We start from the raw sequence: 17816 nt of genomic DNA, 5'->3' as shown, positions 1-17816 counted from the left end.
TGGTGAAAATCGGTTCAGATTTGGATATAGCTACCATATATATTTTCGCCCGATTTCACATATTTGCTGCACCAAACACGCTATATACGTTCAATTTTGATGAAATTTTGAATGTGTGACTGAATTCGGTCTACAAATAAGTGTGTCAAATTGTATCAAAATCAGGCCAGATTTGGATATAGCTCCCACATATATTTTCGGCCGATTTCACGTATTTTCTGTACCACACACGCTATATATGTCCGATTTCGATCAAATTTGGAATGTGTGACTGAATTCGGTCTAGAAATAAATGTGCCAAATTATATCGAAATCGGTTCAGATTTGGATATTGCTCCCATATATATTTTCGCCCGATTTCACATATTTGCTGCACCAAACACGCTATATACGTTCGATTTTGATGAAATTTGGAATGTTTGACTGAATTCGGTCTAGAAATAAGTGTCCCAAATTATATCGAAATCGGTTCAGATTTGGATATAGCTCCCATATATATTTTCGGCCGATTTCACGTATTTTATGTATCACACACACTATATATTTCCGATTTCGATGAAATTTGGAATGTGTGACTGAATTCGGTCAAGAAATAAATGTGCCAAATTATATCGAAATCGGTATATTTGGATATAGCTCCCATATATATTTTCGGCCGATATCGACCAAACACGCTAAATATTTCCGATTTCGATGAAATTTGGAATGTGTGACTGAATTCGGTCAAGAAATAAATGTGCCAAATTATATCGAAATCGGTTCAGATTTGGATATAGCTCCCATATATATTTTCGGCCGATTTCGCGAATTTGCTGCACCAAACACGCTATATAAGTCCGATTTCAATGATATTTCGAATGTGTGACTGAACTCGGTCTGGAAATAAATGTGCCAAAATATATCGAAATCGGTTAAGATCTGGATATAGCTCCGATTTATATTTTACATATTCACAGTGGTGTAGGGTATCATATAGTCGGCCCTGCCCGACTTTGATCCTTTCCTTACTGGTTTTTTAATGATTTTTTTCTTGATCGTGTATTTTTTAAAGCATTTTTTTTCATAATCGTGGATTTTTTTAAGAATTTTTTCATGATCGTGAGTTTTTTAAAGTTTTTGTTTCTTGATCATGGATTTTTTGAAGAACTGCTTTTTTCTTAATCGTGGATTTTTTAATGAATTTTTATCTTGATCGTAGATTTTTTAAGATTTTTTTTGATCGTGAATTTTTAAAAATATTTTTTCTTGATCGTGGATTTTTTAAAAATAATTTTTCTTGGTCGTGTATTTTTAATAGAATATTTTTATTGATCGTGAATTTTTTTAAATTTTTTTGATCATCGATTTTTTAACGATTTTTTTCTTTATCGTGGATTTTTTAAACACATTTTTTCTTGATCGTGGATTTCTTAAAGCATTTTTGCTTGATCGTAAATTTATTAAATCTTTTTTTTCTGATCGTGGATTTTTTAAAGATTTTTTTCTTATCGTTTTTTCTGGTCGTGGATTTTTAATTTTTTTTTCTTGACCGTGGATTTTTAAAGATTTTTTTTTTGGTGATGGATTCTTTAAAGACAAATTTATCATGATCGTATATTTTTAAAAAAATTTTTTCTTGATCCTGGATTTTTTAAAGAATTTTTTTTTTTGATCGTGAATTTTTAAAAATATTTTTTCTTGATCGTGGATTTTTTAAAAATATTTTTTCTTGATCGTGTATTATTTAAAGAATTTTTTTCTTGATCGTGAATTTTTTAAAGAATTTGTTTCTTGATCGTGGATTTTTTAAAGAACTTTTTTCTTGATCATAGATTTTTTAAAGAATTTTTTCTTTGATCGTGAATTTTCAAAAATATTTTTTCTTTATCGTGGATTTTTTAAATACATTTTTTCTTGGTCGTGGATTTTTTAAAGGTTTTTTCTATTAACAATGAATTTTTTAAAGAATTTTTTTTGTTGATCTTGGATCTAAAAAAATTGATCGTGGCCTTTTTAAAGAATTTTTTTCTTGGTCGTGGACTTTCTAAAGAATTTTTTTCTTGATCGTGGATTTTTATAAAGAATTTTTTTCTTGATCGTGGACTTGTTAAAGAATTTTTTCTTGATCGTGAATTTTTTTAAAGAATTTTTTCTTGATCGTGGATTTTTTAAAAATCGTTTTTCTTGATCGTGGATTTTTTAAAAATCGTTTTTCTTAATCGTGGATTTTTTAAAAATCGTTTTTCATGATCGTTGATTTAAACAAATTTTAATTGTTGATTATTTAAAGATTTTTTTTTTGATCATGGATCAAAAAACATCTTGATCGTGGACTTTTTACAGAATTTTTTCTTGATCGTGGACTTTTTAAAGAATTTTTTCTTGACGTGGTTCTAAAAAAAATCTTGATCGTGGACTTTTTATACAATTTTTTTTTCTTGGTCGTGGAATTTTTATAGAATTTTTTTCTTGATCGTGGATTTTTTTAAAGAATTTTTTTCTTAATCATGAATTTTTTAAAGAATTATTTTCTTAATAATGAATTTTGAAAGAACTTTTTTTGATATTTATTTTTTTATAAAATTTTTTCTTGATCGTGGATTTTTAAAAATAATTTTTCTTGATCATGGATTTTTTAAAGATTTTTTTTCTTAACAATGGATTTTTTAAAGAATTTTTTTCTTGAACTTGGATTTAAAAAACTTGATCGTGGACTTTTTAAAGAATTTTTTTCTTGGTCGTGGACTTTTTAAATAATTTTTTTTCGTGATCGTGGATTTTTTTTAAGAATTTTTTTCTTTATCTTGAATTTTTTAAAGAATTTTTTTCGTAATAGTGGATTTTTTAAAAATTGTTTTTCTTGATCGTGGATTTTTTAGAAATCGTTTTTCGTGATCGTGGATTTTCTAAAAATCGTTTTTCGTGATCGTGGATTTTCTAAAAATCGTTTTTCTTGATCGTGGATTTTCTAAAAATCGTTTTTCTTGATCGTGGATTTTCTAAAAATCGTTTTTCTTGATCGTGGATTTAAAAAAATCTTGATTATTGATTTTTAAAGAAATTTTTCTTGATCGTAGACGTCTTAAAGAATTTTTTCTTGATCGTAGACTTCTTAAAGATTTTTTTCTTGAACGTGGATCTAAAAAGATAATCTTGATCGTAGACTTCTTAAAGATTTTTTTCTTGAACGTGGATCTAAAAAGATAATCTTGATCGTGGACTTGTTAAAGAATTTTTTCTTGGTCGAGGAGTTCTTGATCGTGGATTTTTTAAAGAATTTTTTTCTTGATCGTGTATTGTTTAAAGAATCTTTTTCTTGATCGTGGATTGTTTAATGAATTTTTTTCTTGATCGTGGATTTTTTAAAGAATTTTTTCTTGATCGTTGATTTAAAAGAGTCTTGATTTTTGATTTTTTAAATAATGGATTTTTTAAAGATTTTTTTTCTTAATCGCGGATTTTTAAAAAACGTTTTTCTTGATAGTGAATTTTTTAAATTTTTTTGATTGCGGATTTTTTAAATTTTTTTCTTAATCGTGGATTTTTTAAAGTTTTTTTTCTAAATCGTAGTTTTTTTAAAGAATATTTTCTAGGTTGTATATTTTATGTTTTTTTTTAATTTTTTAAGGATAAAAACCGTTTTATTTTTAGGAGAAGCATTGATCGTGGAAAAATATCCACAATGTTGTCAAGGATATTAAGAGCCTTTCCCAATTTAACTAATTTCAATAATTCCTGAATTAACTTTCCCCTTCCTTTTCCAACCACCCCCTATTTGACATTTACCCCAACAAGCCAACCAACCAATATTGTCATCATTTACCTCGTCATCTTGGTGGCTCTCTATGATGATGTCCCCAACAAAACCACGCTGGTATGTAAAGTCTTAAGCAAATGATTTTGAATTCCATTTTCTCCTCGTATTTCTTCGTTTTTTTGTTCTCCTTCATTTTAAATACTGTCTTAGCCATTTGATATTGATATTATAGCTATGATTGTTGTTGTTGTTGCCGTTGGAAGCATACATTACCATTTGGACATTTAAGTGGCGTTTTCAAGATTTGTTCTTTCTTCCAGTGGCTGGCTGGCTGGTTGGTGATTCCTTGTGATTTGTATATCTTGTGGCCAATATAACGACTAAATATTGTTGTTGTTTTTTATTTAGCGTTTTTTTTCACCAAATGGAAATTGCGTTTATGGCTTTAAAAGTTTGCAGGGTGTATTAAACGTCAATTCTTGGTCATGTTATCATTTTTGAAATTCGTTAACAAACACAAAAAAAGAACAGAAATCACAGCATTGTGGTGTATGGATGGATGGCCCCCCTTCTATGAAAAACGCTTCTGGTAAGTTGTTAAGTTCGTTAAGTTAATGCCAACTTCTTCTTGTTCATGTCGCTCTTCTACTGGGGGTACCCCATAGCTGAAATGATGTCTTTTTCGGAATTTCAACATTGAAGTGTTTCTGTTTTTTTTTTTCCTTTTCTTAGCTCCATTACAGTAAGCTGTTGGTTGGCAAGGAAGAATTTGTTTGCTGCTGATTTTTTTTTAACAAACTCAGCAGGATGTTGTCTTGGTAATTAAGGATTAATATTTTTTCGGTATCTCCTCAGTATCTACTGTCCCGTCGTTTTCTTCATTGCTTTGGTGTTTTAAGTTATGATATGATTTTTTTTTTTCTTTGGTATTGAGTGGACGATCAACTGATTTTTTCCATCGTCGTTAAGATGTTGTCTGCTTTAAGCATTTATTGATATGTTAATTTTTTGTTGGTTTGCTGGTGGGGAGCATTGTTGGGGTTCTTTTTTGGTTAATGATTTTAATGATTTTTCTTGAAATGTTATCATTCTTAATGGGAATAAGATGAAGGGGAGTGAGAGGATAATTTATAAGAAATTAATTGGAGAGGTTGGTGTGTTTTTGAAGGATTTGGATTTTTAAAGGCAATATTTTGAAGGATTATTAGAGCCTGCAAGTGGATTTTAAAGCCATATTTTCCAAGGATATCAAGGGTCATTAACGTGGATTTTTAAAGATTTTTTTCTAGCCTATATTTTATAGATTTGTCAGGATCTTTACCCTATATTATAGCTTCTAATAAAGTGTTGTGTATGATTGTTGCAAATTGCATTTGCCTTAACATTTCTAACCCAAATACATTTTTAGGTGGAAAAATTTATGTATTTTCCCCGAACCCTCTGACCGCTTAAACTAAACAAAAATTTGTGTTTATTTTAAATCTTCCAAAGAGGCAAGAAAAAACCCCTTTGCGGAGCCCCCCGAAAATTTCAAATACTTTGCTGACACTAAATGTCTAACTAATTTTTTATGATATGATGTTGAGTAAGTTCGTCGACAAGTTTAAGTGGAGTAAAGAATATGTAGTTGCCTAACATCTAAGCAATTTTCTGCTTTAGCTTTGAGGATTTTCCGAAAAAAAACTCATTATCGATGATTTTCTTTTGAAAAGCAAAAAACAAAAAAATTGGAAACTGTCTCATAGTGTCTATGGCTTTGCCGGCTATCATTGCAGTCTTAACATGTTCAAGTGCTAAGTAATTATCAAGAAAACAAAAAAAAAATAGAAGAACAAGAAAGAAATGCACAAAATGTTCTCCAACACCCATTCAATGTAAAGAAGAAAAGAAACGGGAAAATGCAAGAAAATATGTAATGCAGAAATATTGTTTTTTTCTTTTCTTTTAAGAATTGCTTCAAAAGACTTTGTGCACCAGACTATGGTGCAGACGTTCGTACGTATGTACATATAAAAAGATCTTTTTAAAATAGATCAAAGCAATAAAGCCATGGCTGCCGCCATTCATGGAATGAACAGCAATAATAACAACAGAGTCTATAATAAGGAGGGGAGGGGAGAGTGAGTGGTTGGATGGCACGACCCATGTTAAAAGTCTTTGGTCGGTGACTCGGTCTTGCATTACAGTTTTCTTCAAACACTTTACCTGGTGTAATAATTTCTTTCACCGCAATTTTCCATGTTTCTTCTTCTATTCCGAAAAAAAGAAAAATTATAATTGCATTTTGTTGAAATAGAATTTATGTTCCCCTTTTACCCCATTCCCCTTTTTTTAGACGTATCAAGTGTTTATCTTTGTGGTTTCGATTTGTAGAATTATGTTGAAAGTATATTTCATCAGTGGGTTATCATTTCATCACAAGAAGTGTTTCAAGTGTGATTGGGGAGAGGGAGAGGAGCTGGAGGGGTTGGGAAAACTGATCTTAATTTTGGTGTTTATGATGTTTAATGATAAACACACACTCATGCCAGCCAAGTTATAGGAAATTGTATCGGTGGTTTCAATTGCGGTATCTCCCCTCCTTCCCGTAGCATTTTTCATGTAACAAAAAATATATATTTTTATGATGGGCAATATTGTAGTTTTTTGTTTCGTAGAATTATAAAATTATGTGTCATAAAACAATTGTCCCACTCTTTGATACAATTGTCCGACAATTTCTTGATGTAGTTCCGAAAATTACTATTTTTGGAATATTTTTATTATTTATTTTTAAAAATAGTTTTAACTACATTCAGACTAATAAAAAATAATAAAAATATCTTTAAGATATTTTTTATATTTTTATGTTGAGAGTTATTATATAATATGCAAATTTTTAGAGCTTTTAATTATTTTAAAATTATTTTGAAATCAAATTGAAATTATTTTTTAAAAATATTTATCCCAAAATTTTTGATTTTTTAAGATTATTGTGAATAATTAATTTAATATTATATTGTTTATTATAAAAAATTTAATAGTCCACATTAAAGACCGTAATTCTCAATATTGGATTTTTTTTCAAAATTTTAAAAAAGTTATTTTTTTTGTCCAAAGTGCGTGAATTAAAAAAAAAATAAAATTATTAAAAAATATTTATGTACAAAAAATCTTTGTGTTTATTTCAGCTTACGTCCATATTTTGTTGTAATTCAATTGTTTGAATAACAACAAAATATTTTAAAGTGGATATGAAATTGATTAGTTTCGGGCGAAGGGTAGGGAATACTATAGTTTCAGTTGTCGCCAAACAACTTCATCAGTTCCCTTTTTCGCCGACTCTGTATCGATAAACAGGTCAATAAAGCCATCTAGCAAATTAAATAAAATGAGAAATTTGCTGTATGGCCCTAAAGCTGTTTACCCTACAATTTGAGTCGATCTAAAGAATTTCATATCCACCACTGTTTTTATGTCGTCTTTGCTTCGCAAAGAATACGAACATAGGAATGTTGCTTCAATAAGCGGGGGTAAAAACAACAAGAAAGTTGTTTTTGCATTACGCATTAGTCAACAAGGCCGTGCTGATGCCTATTATTGTTGTTGGCAGAATTTTACATCTTTGTGTTTATTTCAGCTTAAATTTAAATTTTGTCAATTTTTTTAAAAAATATTTTTTAAAGTGCGGGGATTTTTAGAGCATTTTTAATTTTTTTTTTCAAATTAAAAAAGGATATTTCTTTTTTTTAAATCCGTGGATGTTTGAAGAAATGTTTTGCAATAAAAGGAAGAAGCTAAATTTTTTTAATGAAAATTTTTCTCAAATATTTTACATTTTTAATATATTTTATAATTAAAAATTAAAATTTTTAAAATTATTGTTTACATTTTTTATTATTTATTTAAAAAAAAAATGTTTTTCAACCAATAATGTTTTTCCGGCCAATAAAGGGGATCTTTAAGATATTTTTTATATTTTTGAAGTAGAAAGTCATTATATAAAATCGTAAAAGCAATTGTCCCACTCTTTGATACAATTGTCCGACAATTCCTTGAATATTGGATTTTTAAAGAATTTTTTTTTTTCAAATTTTTAAAAAAGTTTATTTTTTGTCCAAAGTGCGTGAATTTAAAAAAAATTAAAAATTTTAAAAAAATATTTCTGTACAAAAAATTGGCTTCTTGAACAAAATTGTTTCTAATTTTTTCAAATTTAAAAAAAAAATTCTTAAAATTTTATGAATATCTTAAGTTTTTTTTATTTTTGTCAATTTTTTAAAAAATATTTTTTTTAAAAAAGGATATTTTCGGAAAGTGCGTGGATTTTTAAGGATTCGTTTTTAATTTTTTTCAATTTCCTAAAAAAATATATTTTTTTCTCAAAGTGTTTTTTATAAGAACTTTATGTACAATTTTTATACCCTACACCACTATGTGGTAAGGGGTATTATGTGTTAGTGCATTTGTATGTAACATACAAAGGGAAGCGAGATAGACCCATAGTTCCTTCTAGGGATATACATAGAATCACTTTCTGAGTCGATTTATGCATGTCCGTCCGTCCGTCCGTTCGCAACATACAGGTCGCATTTGTTGACCGATTTCGCTGAAAATTGGGGAATACCATTTTTTTAGCCGTCGGAAGATCAAGTTCGAAGATGGGATATATCGGTCCACGTTTTGGTATAGCCCCCATATAACGGTACCACCCGATTTACGGTATTTTGACGTTTTCAGCTACATTTTCAGACCGATTTGGCTATAATTTGACATTTAGGGTTCTTAAGTGTCAATAAAGATATATAACAAAACTTGTGGACATAGGTCCACGTTTTGGTATAGCCCCCATATAACGGTACCCCCCGATTTGCGGTATTTTGACGTTTTTAGCTACATTTTCGGACCGATTTAGCTATAACTTGACATTTAGGGTTCTTAAGTATCAATAAACTTATATAACAAAAGTTGTGGACATAGGTCCACGTTTTGGTATAGCCCCCATATAACGGTACCCCCCAATTTACGGTATTTTGACGTTTTTAGCTACATTTTCAGACCGATGTAGCTATAATTTAACATTTAGGGTTCTTAAGTGTCAATAAACTTATATAACAAAAGTTGTGGGCATAGGTCCCCGTTTTGGTATAGCCCCCATATAACGGTGCCCCCCGATTTACGGTGTTTTGATGTTTTTAGCTACATTTTCAGACCGATATAGCTATAATTTGACATTTAGGGTTCTTAAGTGTCAATAAACTTATATAACAAAAGTTGTGGACATAGGTCCACGTTTTGGTATAGCCCCCATATAACGGTACCCTCCGATTTGCGGTATTTTGACGTTTTTAGCTAGATTTTCAGACCGATGTAGCTATAATTTGACATTTAGGGTTCTTAAATGTCAATAAACTTATATAACAAAAGTTGTGGACATAGGTCCACGTTTCGGTATAGCCCCCATATAACGGTACCCCCCAATTTACGGTATTTTGACGTTTTTAGCTACGTTTTCAGACCGATGTAGCTATAATTTAACATTTAGGGTTCTTAAGTGTCAATAAACTTATATAACAAAAGTTGTGGGCATAGGTCCCCGTTTTGGTATAGCCCCCATATAACGGTGCCCCCCGATTTACGGTGTTTTGATGTTTTTAGCTACATTTTCAGACCGATATAGCTATAATTTGACATTTAGGGTTCTTAAGTGTCAATAAACTTATATAACAAAAGTTGTGGACATAGGTCCACGTTTTGGTATAGCCCCCATATAACGGTACCCTCCGATTTGCGGTATTTTGACGTTTTTAGCTAGATTTTCAGGCCGATGTAGCTATAATTTGACATTTAGGGTTCTTAAATGTCAATAAACTTATATAACAAAAGTTGTGGACATAGGTCCACGTTTCGGTATAGCCCCCATATAACGGTACCCCCCGATTTACGGTATTTTGACAGTTTTAGCTACATTTTCAGACCGATTTAGCTATATTTTGACACTTAAGGTTCTTAAGTGTCAATAAACTTATATAACCAAACTTGTGGACATAGGTCCACGTTTTGGTATAGCCCCCATATAACGGTACCCCCGATTTGCGGTGTTTTGACGTTTGTAGCTACATTTTCAGACCGATGTAGCTATAATTTGACATTTAAAGTTCTTAAATGTCAATAAACTTATATGACAAAACTTGTGGACATAGGTCCACGTTTTGGTATAGCCCCCATATAACGGTTCATTTATGTTCATATTTTGGTATAGCCCAGATACCTCCGAACTAGCTGTTAATGACATTTGAAGTTCCCACGTTATGTACCGATTTTTGATATTTTGAAGATTCTAGCTAAATTTTTAAACTGAATTAGGAGTTATTTGACATTAAAGGCTCCCATCAAAAACTGTCAACATAGGTCCATGTTTTATTATAACTTCTATATAACAGTACCTCCCAATTTCTAGGCCACCAAAAATTGTCAACATACATAGTTAGATATAGGCACCATAAAAAAGGGCCTCCCGAATGAAGCATAAATGTACATAAACATTATCTGACATTTTAACGTACCCACTTAAAGTTGGGGACAGGAATGAAAAGTAATTATTCCATTTTAGTTCAGAATATTTTATGGTGGAGGGTATGAAAAGTTCGGCCCGGCCGAACTTAATGCTTTTTTACTTGTTTATTTTAAAATAATAATTAAATATTTTATGTTCCAAAACCCTACATAAAATATTTTAAAATAATAATTAAATATTTTATGTTCAGTTTTGGAAAGTATTTTGTAAAAATATTAAATTTATATTCTAATTTTTTCCAAATTTTTTATTCTTCTTTTTGTGATTATTAAATTTTTGAAATATTCAAATGACCGTTATTTGGGCTGTTAATTAAAATTGTAATGGCCCATATTAAAGTCCATAATTCGTAATTTAAAAATTTTCGTAATTTAAAAATTTTCGTAATTTAAAAATTTTCCAAATTTTTTATTCTTCTTTTTGTGATAATTACATTTTTGAAATATTCAAATGACCGTTCTTTGGGCTGTTAATTAAATTTTTAATAGCCCATATTAAAGTCCATAATTCGTAATTTAAAAATTTTCGTATTTATTGAGAAGCGCAGGTACCCCCATGGAGGCCTTCATAAATTTAATTAAAAAACAATTAACCTATTTTTTCAAAAAAGAAAAATCATATGTAACCCTTTCCCAGTTTAAATTGAAAAATTGTTGTTAGAACTCCCAAACCTAATTTGCTTAGAAAATACTTCTACCGAAGGCGCCACTAGTCAATTAGGAACCCACCAAAAGAGGACAGAGATTGTCTGTGGCATAATTTCAAGCTATTATGGACACTTTGTAATTTAAATTTTATAGACTTTTTACAGTGAAACCTGGCAATAGGGGATAACAAATAATAAACTTATAATTCCAGAATTAAACTTTCTTCCAATGCGGCAAACAATAATTAAGCCCAACGCTGACGTCTTGTGAGGTCTCTTTCGACATAGAAGGCCCTTTATCAAATATGATGTTCTATACAAGACCCTTATTAAAGTTTCTATTCCACACATGTTCTCCTTAGAAGTCGTCTATCATAAATAGCTTTCATGATACCTCCCATCTCTGGAGCCCCCTTGCTTACAAATCATCAAAAAAAACCTTCTCTCGCATAAAAAAACCTTCTACTGAGTTTTTATAATCCAACCGTATGCCCATTTTTCCCAACTCCCTGTGCAAGGCTCCACTGTATGCCAACTACATAGAGATTCTACTGGTAATTTTATGACAATTTTAAATAGTTTACTTCAAAATATGTATGCACAGGAAATGACCGACCGCACCACATGATATGTATAATTTTCACACACACACACACTGCTTACAACTCCAGCATCTTTACTAATTTAAATGATATCAACAACAACAATTTCAAAATCTCATCATGGGCAAACAGAGATTTTTCGTTTAGTAAATATTTAATAAAATAAAATTTGTTGGGGACAATTTTCTTCACTTTTTTTGGGAATTTTACAACACAGCAAAATATTTCGAAATTAATGGCAGTATGAAAGAGAGAATTGTAGCTATGCCTTTGGTTTGAGTGACCATTTCAAAATGCGGGTATTTTGACTATTTACCAAATGCCCATATTATGCATTGTTACACACAATTACTGAGTGATGCCCTCTCCTGGTCATTGGGTAATTTACTTTTTTTTGGGATATTGTTTAAATAGTCCAACCTCTCCCTCGCTCTGGGGGTTTCCAGTAATTTACAATGAAATTGTTGTTTACTTTAGTTAAGAAGTGGAATAATAATTACAATTTTATCCCTTATTATTTTTTTGATTTTATTCTTTTATTTTATTTGATCTAAAATTAATATTAATGAAGGCGTGAAAAAATAAAAATTAGAGGAAACTGAAACTCCGCTGGCAGAACAATTCCCGGAAAATCTGTTTAAGGAAAAGGAAATGATAAGATTTTTTTTTTTTTGGAATGAAAGAAAAATAATCGGAATATGTTTCATTGATATCATTAATCACAATGGGGTGTCATTCACTACCCCAGTAGATGATTGTCAGACGAATGAAGGCAGATTCAGATTTGTAAATGGTTTGGAAAACATGCCCTTTAAAAAACTTGGAGAAGAAACTCTCTGGCCATAAACCTTCTGATATGGTCCACTAAGATAAGAAAATTTTGTAAAGCAGTTTTACTGGGAAAACCCTTAAGCGCCAACCTTAGTAATTTTATGACCTTTATTTACGAGCATTTTTCAGTAACAAAAACTTTTTTTAATTTTCATTAATAAAAAAACAATGCATAAGATTTTTTAAAATTTTTATATGGTCATTTATATTTTATATTATTTTTTAATGCCGAACTTTGCGAGGAAAAAATACAATTTCAATCAAATGACAAAAAATATATTTTTTTAATTATTTAAATTTCTGTGTAAAATTTCTTAAAAAATATAAATTTTATTAAAATTTTCTTTAAATAATCATATGTATTAAGAATGCTAAAATGTTCCAGATTATAGTAATTTGAAAATAAAATATGTAAAAATTTTAATAATTTTGATCTTTTAGAACAATTCACAAATTGAATTAAACCTTAAATACATTTTTCGTTGTCAGGGCCGGGACTTTTCAGCCCGTGTAAAATTATTGACTTAAAAAATCAAATAATTAAATTCATTAAATTTTTATTATTCTTTATATTTTAAATTATTTTTTTAATCCAGAACGTTGCAAAGAAAAGCACAATTTTAATCAATCATAAAAACAAATAAATTTAAATTTGTTTTTATAATTTTTTTTTAATTATTAAAATTTCTGTGAAAACGTTATTAAAAACTATTTATTCAAAAATATATATTTTCTTAAAAATTTCTTTAAAAAATCATATGAATTAAGTAGGAATGAAAAGTTCCGGATTATTTAAATTTAAAAAATTAAATATTAAAAAATTGTATTAATTGTGATCATTAGAACAATTTAGATATTAATTTAAAATTAAAATATATTTTTCTTTGCCGGGACTTTTCAGCCCGTGTAATTTTTGTTGCCTGCGTTTATAAATAATTTTTTTTAACATTTTTTGCCTTAAAAAATCAAATAATAAAACTCATTCGAATTTTTATAACTTGTTTATAGTTCTTCATATTTTTAATTAATTTTTTTAATCCCGAATGTTACAAAAAAAAAAGAACAAATACAATTTCAATCAAACAAACTATTTTTTCATTATTAAAATTTATGCAAAAAATAAAAATAAAACAATAATAAAAATATCATATGAATTAAAGGGACTATAAAGTTCCAGATGATTTCAATTTTAAAAATTAAATATTTAAAAAAACTTAATATGTCTGACCTTTTAGAATAATTTAGAAATTAATTGGCCATTTAAAAAAAGATAATTTCTAATTTATACTGTAATTTCTGAGAAAAGGTTCTGAATAAATCATAATTTATTATATTAATTAATTATTTATTATTTGTTTTTGTTTAAGTTATGCCAATGCTTAATGATTTTTTCTTAGGCCCGGGACTTTTCAGCCTTAGCGAATTAGCTTCCTACGTCCTTCTGTTTTTTTTTGCAAAATTTTAATTTTTTTCATTAATTTGTTTATTTCCGAAATTAATGAAAAAAATTAAAATTTTAAAAATATTTTCAAATTCACTCTTAGGTCCACGACTTTTCAGCTCATCCTTTTGTGATTCATTAATAAAATTTCGATTTCTTTTAATTATAAACATAAGCATTCTTGCATCAATACTAACGATCTCAACGACAACATAAGAAGTATCTAAATACGTATTTTCTTTCATTAGCATAAGTGTTCACATTAAAATCCCCCCCCCCCCCCACCAACATGTTTAGAAAACTCTTTTGGAGAAGTTTAAAGTCATGGTTACAAATCTATCTTCTGTAGCCACTTAGTTTAATTTAAATCACTATGATTATGTCAAACAAGAGTAAACATCATAAACTTAACAGAAAAACGTGATCCAGAGTCATTTATTTCGTTTTTCTTTCTATCCCTCACAGCCAAAGCACCAACGAATCTACCAGTCCGGCCAGCTAAAGCAATTCACTCAGTCGCAGTCGGTTGGTCGCTCGGTCCCATATAAACATTCAATTAAATTAAGATAAATACCCTATCGACGCCATTCAAATGGTTACCATGAACACAACAAATGGACATTTCCATGCCAGAAGAGCTATAACAACAGAGGAATAGATATTTTTTCTCCACAAGCCAGTAGAAAGAGGAATAGGAAAAACAACAAAAACCCAACTTCAATTTAAATTAATTCCTCTACAAATAGTTAAGAAATAGAGATGATGATGGGAAACAAGGAAGCCAACAAATCTATGGCAACAGTCTGCTGGAATGGTTTGGCCATGATGGCCAGGTCGTCATCATGTACAACAATTGGCCAAAAGTATCTTCACTACTGGCTGGCCAAGTGATTAACTAAATGACAGTTTGTTTTGCCTGAGCTACCCACGATGTACAAATGCCTGATGGCAATAGCTGGATGGCTACTTCAATGAAGTTTGTTGGCTTGGTGGGGTCCATCAACTTCATCGTAATCACCAAACAACAAACAAACATAGAATAATTTCTTTCCATCTCTCCACACTTCAGCCTCACCTCGAATGCTAAGTCAAGAGATCTGAAAGCCCATTAAAAGTCGTCAATGAAAATTAAAAATCAGAAAAAAACGCTGCTGCATACAAATGGTAACAGCTTTAACAAAATCAAATGTCCCAAGGAGGGATATGACCGGGGCCGGCCAATACCCCACTCACTACTTGGCTTCTTGGTAAGCGAGTATTAGAAACTCTTTCTGTCTTTCATTTCATAGAGATGTGGAGAAAAAAAGGAAAACAGAACAAAACTACTCTGAAGAAGGTAAAAAGAAATACAGGCGGCTTTTAGAAACTTTGATTAGATAGTTGTTAGTCCGGTTGCTAGCTTGGCTATATGCTGGCCACCACAACTCTAAGAGATTTCTCCACAAATTTAAACCATGGCTCTAAATGGTTCTTGGTCAACATCAGCTTGTCCCCTTGTTGGCGTTGTTGTCGTTGCTTATAAAACAATGTAAAAGATCTGAAGAAAGAAAAATCGTCATTCCTGCCACTCGCTGCCTGCTTGCTACTCGATTCTTAATGTTAAAAGCAAATTATATATTTCAAGCTTTTTTGTTCACATGAAACGAAACGCCATTCGTAAACAAACAGTAGACCAAAACAAACGATTGTTAACTTTGGCAATAACAATAATTAAAGTCAAAATGTAATGGGTCTATAAACTAAAAGGATATTAGCATTTTAAATGATTTTTATGGCATTTTAGAGAGAGAGAACGGGAAGAAGAAAACGAAAAAGCAGCACCAAAGAAAAGAGCCTAGAATCGTTGGAAGTGAAAAAAATGCAAAACAGGAAATTATCAGCATCATAAAATCATTGGATCCAAGGGATATTACATCGACTTCTGTCAGTATCATTTTACAAATCGTCATCTTTCAAATAGTTTATGTTGATTAAATTGGCCTTTTTTCACTAAAGAGCAATACAATATTGACAGAGTAAATTGGCAGGTGGCCAAAATAAACATAACCTCTAGAATGGAGGAGCATCATGGGCAGATGGGAATGTGTATTTCAACATAATAATGGATGTGTTGAAAATTCAAAATTATGCATAAATTGGTTTACAATGGGTTAAAAGATGTAATGAATTAGGGAGGAATTTTTTTAAAGAGTATTCTTCCAACCACGTGGATTTTTTAAAGCATATTTTTTGAAGCACCTGGATTTTTTAAAGAATATTTTTTTTAAACACGTGGGTTTTTTAAAGAATATTTTTCAACCACCTGGATTTTTTAAAGAATAATTTTTCAATCACCTGGATTTTTTAAAGAATATTTTTTCAACCACCTGGATTTTTTAAAGAATATTTTTTTCAACCACGTGGATTTTTTAAAGAATATTTTTCAATCACGTGGATTTTTTAAAGAATATTTTTTTCAACCGCGTGAATTTTTTAAAGAATATTTTTTTCAACCGCGTGGATGTTTTAAAGAATATTTTTTTCAACCGCGTGGATTTTTTAAAGAATATTTTTTTCAACCACGTGTATTTTTTAAAGAATATTTTTTCAATCACGTGGATTTTTTAAAGAATATTTTTTTAATCACATGGATTTTTTAAAGAATATTTTTTCAATCACATGGATTTTTTAAAGAATATTTTTTCAATCACATGGATTTTTTAAAGAATATTTTTTCTCCCACGTGGATTTTTAAAAGAATATTTTTCAATCACGTGGATTTTTTAAAGAATATTTTTCCAATCACGTGGATTTTTTAAAGAATATTTTTTTCAACCACCTGGATTTTTTAAAGGATATTTTTTTCAACCACCTGGATTTTTTAAAGAAAATTTTTTTCAATCACGTGGCTTTTTTAAAGAGTATTTTTTCAACCGCGTGGATTTTTGAAAGAATATTTTTCAGCAGCGTGGATTTTTTAAAGAATATTTTTCAGCAGCGTGGATTTTTTAAAGAATATTTTTTCACCCACATGGATTATTTAAAGAGTATTTTTACAACCACGTGGATTTTTTAAAGAATATTTTTTCACCCACATGGATTATTTAAAGAATATTTTTTTCAACCGCGTGGATTTTTTAAAGAATATTTTTTTAGTCACATGGATTTTTTAAAGAATATTTTTTAGTCACATGCATTTTTTAAAGAATATTTTTTTCAACCGCGTGGATTTTTTAAAGAATATTTTTTTTCAACAGCGTGGATTTTTTAAAGAATATTTTTTTCAACCGCGTGGATTTTTTAAAGAATATTTTTTTTTAGGCACATGGGTTTTTTAAAGAATATTTTTTTCAACCGCGTGGATTTTTTAAGAATATTTTTTTCAACCGCGTGGTTTTTTTAAAGAATATTTTTTTTAGGCACATGGATTTTTTAAAGAATATTTTTTTCAACCGCGTGGATTTTTTAAAGAATATTTTTTTTTCAACCGCGTGGATTTTTTAAAGAATATTTTTTTCAACCGCGTGGATTTTTTAAAGAATATTTTTTTTCAACCGCGTGGATTTTTTAAAGAATATTTTTTTCAACCGCCTGGATTTTTTTAAGAATATTTTTTTCAACCGCCTGGATTTTTTAAAGAATATTTTTTTCAACCGCGTGAATTTTTTAAAGATTTTTTTTTTTTCAACCGCGTGGATTTTTTAAAGAATATTTTTTTCAACCGCGTGGATTTTTTAAAGAATATTTTTTTCAACCGCGTGGATTTTTATAGAATATTTTTTTCAACCGCGTGGATTTTTATAGAATATTTTTTTCAACCGCCTGGATTTTTTAAAGAATATTTTTTTCAACCGCGTGGTTTTTATAAAGAATTTTTTTTTTCAACCGCGTGGTTTTTTTAAAGAATATTTTTTTCAACCGCGTGGATTTTTTAAAGAATATTTTTTTCAACCGCGTGGATTTTTTAAAGAATTTTTTTTTCAACCGCGTGGTTTTTTTAAAGAATATTTTTTTCAACCGCGTGG

At 29.5% G+C, this 17816-nt stretch overlaps 1 protein-coding gene across 3 annotated transcripts in view; it reads right to left on the bottom strand.

Annotated features, from left to right (window-relative positions):
• The window catches only part of smal (smoke alarm), a 140045-nt gene that overhangs the window by 63753 nt on the left and 58476 nt on the right, over positions 1-17816 (bottom strand). The gene's annotated exons all lie outside the window — the stretch shown is intronic.

Source organism: Musca autumnalis, unplaced genomic scaffold (genome assembly GCF_047663935.1).
Source record: "Musca autumnalis isolate F117 unplaced genomic scaffold, ASM4766393v1 scaffold_2, whole genome shotgun sequence".
Classification (NCBI taxonomy): domain Eukaryota; kingdom Metazoa; phylum Arthropoda; class Insecta; order Diptera; family Muscidae; genus Musca; species Musca autumnalis.
This window is presented reverse-complemented; position numbering and strand designations above follow the sequence as displayed.